The sequence below is a fragment of the Limulus polyphemus genome, unplaced genomic scaffold, assembly GCF_000517525.1.
Source record: "Limulus polyphemus unplaced genomic scaffold, Limulus_polyphemus-2.1.2 Scaffold183, whole genome shotgun sequence".
Classification (NCBI taxonomy): Eukaryota; Metazoa; Arthropoda; class Merostomata; order Xiphosura; family Limulidae; genus Limulus; species Limulus polyphemus.
Genome location: NW_013665793.1, coordinates 766,324 through 773,938, shown reverse-complemented (window position 1 = coordinate 773,938; position 7,615 = coordinate 766,324).

Genomic DNA, 7,615 nt, shown 5'->3' with positions numbered 1-7,615 from the left:
TTGGGCAATATTTCTTTACATTCTCTCAGAAGTTCTGGGAATGTAATTGATAACCACTCTAAATCGTGATTCGTCTACAGATGGTGACCCCAAACTATTGGCATATTTAAAAGGGCAACACCAATAATAATGGTCGCCACCATGTGATCGTTTGAATGTTCTATACAACATGCGTTTACTTTCATGAAATTAAAAAAAAAATCTATTTCTAGCTATTAATTTACCTGGTAGATTTTAAATGACTAACAATATCTCAAGAAGTTCACGCATGCTCAATGGAACTATTACTAAGCAAATTAATGCAATCTTATGCGTCAGTGAGAGACATATGATGTTGGAGATTTTGTATGGTCATTCATTTGAAGAATCTTATGATTTACAGATGCAGTCATCTGGCCCGTTTGATAGACAAGGTTTCAAGGAAAGTATTTTACTCATTCCAAGCGATAACTATAATTATTTTCAGGGAGTCACCTCTAATTGTTTTTATCTATCGTCACATGAATTATTTGTAATGTACTGAAGATGATACATAGGAGATAAGATGTTTGTTTAGTTGAATATAAGGAGTAAGGCCAGCCAATGCGCAGCACCCGCCATCAAAAGGACTTTTTGCGTTTTTTTTGAACCGGATAACATTATTTTTAGCGCGCACATGTCGAACGTGCGTTTTCGTAAGTATCACGACTCAAACCTTGGACCCTTCGATCCACACCAGGCTACGCCCGAGCGAGATACATCTGAAACGAGAGTTGTTAACATTCTTTTGTTGTTTTTAACTGTTTGTCTCAGTTAATACTGGTTTTATAGTCACTTCTATTATTTATGGTGTTCACTTCCTTCCGACATTCAAATAGTTTAGTCACTGACGCTGGAGGACCATTTGGTTTCACTGCACTTCATGCATTATTGATTCAACACCGACACGTTTTATACAGACCTGACTTCTTTATAACTTACCAATGGTAGTAATTGACATTTTCTGGCCAATCGTACAGAATTTAAATACACTGCTTGTATATGAAGATTAGTTGTGGAGTTCACATTTAAAATAAAAATGAAAGATTTTATGCTACAGCTTTCAAAAACGCTCTCTAATAGTGAATTTATTATCAAGTAATTATAGGCCAGAAATTACTTTCTAGTGAATCTGATTCTAGTTATCTGATTTTCAAAATTTACTTATTTTAATCCAATATTTCATGCATAACACTTAACGTTTCGCCTCTTAATTCATTATTTGCTCTTGTTTCAAATGGTACAGTTTTGGGACTTATGATCTTAAATTCGGATGTCTATACTCGTGGTGGGCATAGTACAAATAACCCACTGTATAGCTTTGTGCTTAAAAACAAACAAACATATAAATCAAATGATATACAAGGTGTCCGAAAAGTCTGGAATAATAGGTGATTTGCAGCTTTTCTTAATTTCAGACATATGATTATGGCGCTGTCAAAGCACGAGAATGTCGACTTTAATCCTTCTGTTGATACAAACTTGTTTCGAATTGCAAGGACGACATGTGAAACACATTCTTTAAATTTCGTTGAAGTGCCAATGGTTTCAGACTTTTCGGACACTCTGTATTGTAAACATATCTTGCCTAACGAGTACCAAAAGTATAAGCTTGGTTTTTGTTACATTTTTGTAGTTGATTTGTTAATGTTAATTTGAGCACCAAAAATAAACATACAGAAGAATTGTTTGTTTGTTTGTAACTAAGCACAAAGCTATACAATCGGCTATCTTGTGCTCTGTCCACCACGGGTATCGAAACCCGGATTCTAGCGCTGTAAGTCCGCAGACATACCACTGTGCCACTGGGTTGGCCATACAGAAGAAAGCAATTAATAAATAGAAACTGTTAACAAAAGTATAAATTTGTTTTTTGTTACATTTTTGTAGTTGATTTGTTAATGTTAATTTGAGCACCAAAAATAAACATACAGAAGAAAGCAATTAATAAATAGAAACTGTTAAAAGTAGTTCCATGTCATAGGTCTATTTTAGCACTACGGTTTCCAACATTCGCTTTTCACAAAATATCATTTATAGACTTAATTACGTCTGACTCTCCCAGGGCTTTCTTTAACACCTGTATGGTAGCATCAGAAAAGAATTAAATTCTCTCAGGATTTGACCGACGTGAGAGCTTTCCAATTGCTATTTCCAGAAGTAATTTATTAGGCATATTTTACCAACAAATTCAGGCGATGGAATACTTCAATAGCCAGATATCAAACAACAGCTAACCCGTTATACATGTGAACATCTTCAACAACACTTGACATTCTTGTTTTACCTTCCGCATGGTAGTAAAGAAGAGAAACACTTACAGAATAAAAGTGAGGATTATTTACTAATCAGTTTGTTTGTTTGTTCTGAATTTCGTGCAAAGCTACACGAGGGCTATCTGCGCTAGCCGTCCCTAATTTAGCAGTGCAAGACTAGAGGGAAGGCAGCTAGTCATCACCACCCACCGCCTACTCTTGGGCTACTCTTTTACCAACGAATAGTGGGATTGACCGTCACATTATAACGCCCCGACGGCTGAAAGGGCGAGCATGTTTATTGGGACGGGGATTCGAACCTGCGACCCTAAGATTGCGAGTCGAGCGCTTTAACCACCTGGCCATGCCAGGGCCCCAAGTAAGTGAGACCGAGGACAAATTGTCAATGTGATGGAAGAACAGTCATTTCCTCCCGCTATTTTACTATATTTAATGTATTTCAACAGAAGGTGGAAAATAGTTCAAGACAATTCAAAATTAGTTTAGGAAAGTCGTAACTGTTTACAGTTTTACCAGGGTGAGATGTATCGAAACTTTAACCCTACAAGTGACAAGATTATCACTGTAGGGTCAAGGTTAATATTTTCTTATCACATAAATACAAACAATCTTAGTTTTCTCGTCAGATCAACAACAAACTACCAGTATATGAGCATATAAAAGGCAATATCACAGACATCATATCAACATTTACCATCTCAACAATAAACAATCAAAATTATTTGTATTCCAACGTCTGTAGTGTCCCGAAAAAACAATAATTATTTTATGTACAACTAAGCTTATCTTCATTATGTATTTTTTATATGTCTTAAATTAACATATATCGCTTTATGTCCGTTGTTTGGAATCCATTTTTGATTGCCGAAACATGACCATGGTCATTACATTAATCTCATATTCAATCAGAACGGGAACTTTACAACGTGATTAGCGTTTATAACATTGTACCAGAATTGGATAGTTATATAAAAAAAACTTTAAAAAGAGAATAGTATATGGCTATTCATTAACAGTTAATTCAGAGATTGAGAAAATTATATGTATTTTTATATAAAAATGTCAGCTTTGAAGTTCAGTATGCTGTACATAGGAGGCGCTTTTGCTCAAATATCCTTCGCATAGTTCCAGTTTAAAAACATTAATTATCGAATTGATAACATCCGTTGTTTTACTTAGGTCACAAATGCAATTATTAAGATCGACAGCTGTATCTAAGTTTAACTTTTTCTTTTAAATGAAGTATGAATTCAATTATTTTAATTCATTTTATGTGGCATGTTTGTTTACTTTATGAAATCAAGTTACTCAAGCATATTAGCAACTGTCCTTTGATCTGTTTCAGCCAATAAAAGTCGCGAAAATTCTTGAATTTACATAATAACGAAATCTTTTTCTAAGCAATTTGTACTTAAATTTCTTTTACTCTTTGACAATAATCTTGAAAAATACAATGTTTTAAATCAAAGGCTATAATGATATTTTGTTAATTTATACGCTACTGTTTTGATTTTTCGGAAACAAACAAATCTTATTTATTTGAAATAAAAAATACATCCATTCGTATTTCTTCAAATGTATTCATAGAATTGTAAATGTCTTCTTTGTTAACTTTTTATAGAACGGGAAAATATCTAGAAAAACTCGTAAACATTCTTGTATTCTTCTTAGTATTCAAAACCATTGAAAATGTAAGATTAACGAGGCATTACTGTTATTATTAAATGTGAATAAATTCTGAAGTTAGATTGATCAATATAAAGGTTGTTAATCTGCATGTTGTAAATTTCTGGTGTTAAAATTAGTATTTTGTTAGTTTTCAGTTACAAAACAAGCAGACGAATGTATTGAAAGTTAATGCAGATGGACGATTCAGTTCGTTTTTCTTAGGTCAAACCTTTTTATAGTGAAGTTTTCCACAAACAGCGAAACCGAACAGTTATGCCCCTAAAATTTTAGTCTTACGGATGAAAGTAAAGTCAGGATTCAAACCTTGTACACATCTTAGACGTATCACTAACAAGCAGACTCATAAAAGTTGTCCACGACATTATGAATTTAAAAGTTCCTGCTGGGAAAAGGATTTCTACGTACACAGGTCTTTGTATGAGACATAGCATTCGAAACCTTGTGATGATAGCGTTCTTATTGAAGATAAAATATACTCGTTTTTAAGAAGAAGAAAATTTATGGATGTTTTATAGATAGCGTGATATAGTTTCTTATTTCACGTATAAAAGTTCTTACCATGCAAATTGCATTGACAATTTATTTCCTTAACTGCAACCAACAATTCACTTTGACATAAATTTGTTATTTCTGTAACTAGATATGTTGTATAATAGACAATTATACCGACTTCCAAATCTTGTTTATTTCACTTTTTATGTTTTAAAACTTTATGCTCGATAGAGAAAATCAATAGATTCCGTTTTGTAAAACATCATATTAATATAAAAACGTAGTGTTGTAGAAGACGAGTCCAAAACATCATTTTCAGAAGTTCTGAGATACATCATTTGACCATTTTCTGAGTAAACCAACCATTTACATCATAGTGAAATATCCAATATTAAATATTCAAAAAATAAGCTAAATATTACTGTAATAATTGCTACCCAAACTGATTTTTTTTTCATTTCTGTATAAAATATCTAAGACCAGAAAGAAGAAAGAAAGAAAAAAAAACCTACTAGGTTTATCTTCTTCAGAAAATATTTCGTATATCTGATGGAAATATAAGTTTTATAAATAAAATCAATAGCATTAAATATTGGATATTATGTTCACCTAGAAGGTGTATGATTTGGTGGATCTACAACAGAACAGTTTCTTTTGAAATGTTTGTTTGATTTGTTGTTAAGTTCAAAGCGACAAAATGGGGTTATCTTTGCTGTGCCCACTGTTGGTATCGAAGCCCGCTGTTTACAATTCAAAGCCCTGAGACACGTGGGTAGTAGTGGGGTGTTGAGTTTCACTGGACGATAATTAACTTTTCGACTGTTGTAGTTTGGATAAATTAACGCCTTGTTTGTATCAAAATGAATCTTTTACCTTTTGTGTTTAATTTAATTTTACTATTTTACGTCTTGAAATACGTTTTACTATTTTATTTCTTGAAATACGTTTTACTATTTTACGACCAGTTGATATGTTTAATTAACATTAAAACTCATTCTGTCTGAATCTAGTTGGCATGACTTTCTTGTGAAGTTTGATTTACAGGACGGTATACTATTCTGTTTACCCTAAGTTGATCTACGCTTGAGTTGCTAATCAGCAGTATGAGACGCGGTGGTAAAATACTCTGTGCTTTCCATAATCGATCAGCATGATCAGACATTACTTTTTGTGTTGAGTCGATCTGAAATAAGATACACCATTACGTGTGTATCTGGTTGATATGAATGTCGAGACACCACTCTGTGCTTAACATAATTAACGTGCTTCAAGACACATTTGATTCATCTGCAGGACGAGACATTGAGGTATCATTAAGATACACCATTACCGCGAATTTAGTTGATGTGCACGGCGAGACATGACCCCTTGGTTGTCATAACTGATTTGTACCAACCAAGAGACGCCACTGCAAGTGTATTGATCTGCAAGACTAGACATCATTACTGTGTATCCGGTTGATTAGCACGGAGTGATACGACCCCTTGGTTGTCGTAACTGATTTGTACCAAGAAACGCCACTGCAAATGTATTGATCTGCAAGACTAGACATCACTACTGTGTATCTGGTTGATTAGCACGGCGAGACACGACCCCTTGGTTGTTGTAACTGATTTGTACCAAGAGATCTGCAAGAAGTACCCACGCTTGTTATACTCAAAGAAGATGTACAAAACAACACACTGTGTATCTGGCTGATCAACAGTACGAGACACTGTTTCATTTGTGTTTAGTTGTATTTTACGATTAATCAAAACAGTGCAAATTTTATTTATTTGCTCTAGACAGTAAGACATCTTTTTATTTTCAAACCACTTTTGTCATGTCGAGGTACCAACTACTGCTGTCATGGCCCCAAAAAGGACTCAGCACTTTTCAATTTCTGTCTTATTGCTCTAGATCAGCGGTTTCCAACCTTTTCACCACCAAGAACCCCCACGTTTTTTGAAAGATTCCATCTACCCAACAAACTGTTTTTCTTACTAATAATTAACTTGTTTTTCCATTTTTCACTATCAAATAAAAGACATATATAACTGAGTGTGCAATTAAAAGAACAACAGAATTTAAAAACTTACCTGTTTAATGAGATGGTATTATCTTCCCGGACCCCCAGGGGTCAGGGGACCACAGGTTGGGAAACACTGCTCTAGATAATAGGACACTATTTTGTTTTATATTGCAAAGGAACTTTCAATACATACAATTAGTTCATTTTATACACTTACAATGACCTAATAAATCAATCAAAATAAAAACATTTTTCGCTTATCGTTAAGATTTAAGCTTAAAACTATTTTCTAACATCCCATGAAAGAATAATTCATGAATTATACCCTTTCTATTAACAATAGATGTTTTTCATAACACATGGATGCCTATCTAACTCGATTAATCAAAAATGTTTATTTAATGTGATTAGCTAATCACCTGTACTAAACACGATTACTTCGACATATTTCTCACTGTTTATTTTACTGTAAGTAGAACTGTTAAGCGTTGAGTTGAATGATCCATTAATATGTTTCGTTGTTTCAATATTCATTTTTGCACATTATCGTATGAACAAGAGTTGGTTTGAATATCAAGTGCCTATATTAATTTAAACGTTTTTTCTAGCATGATTACTGTTTTAATTCCAACTCCCTGGAGGAATAATTGTCTATCAAAAATCATTCATAGATCTAAATGAAATGCCATGTATCCATATTCTTGAATAATGTGTTTTGTTTCATGCTTTAAAAGTATTATTTGGACACATACATAAAGCTTGACTGACTACACTATGTTTCTATTGATCCGACTAATGAATGACTACTTTACGTTTGTTTTAGACACTTACACGAAGATCAATGATATTTTATATTGATCCGTTTAAAGAATGACTACATTTCGTTTTACTTTGGAAACTGACACGTAGATCAATGATATTTTCTATTAATCCGTCTATTTAACGAGTACGTTTCTTTTGGAGACTTACACGTAGATCAATGACATCTTCTATTGATCCGTCTAATGAATGACTACATTATGTGTTTTTTAGAGCTACACGTATATCAATGACATTTTTCCATTGATCAGTCTAATGAATGACTACTTTACTGCAGACTTACACGTAGATCAATGACATTTCTATTGAT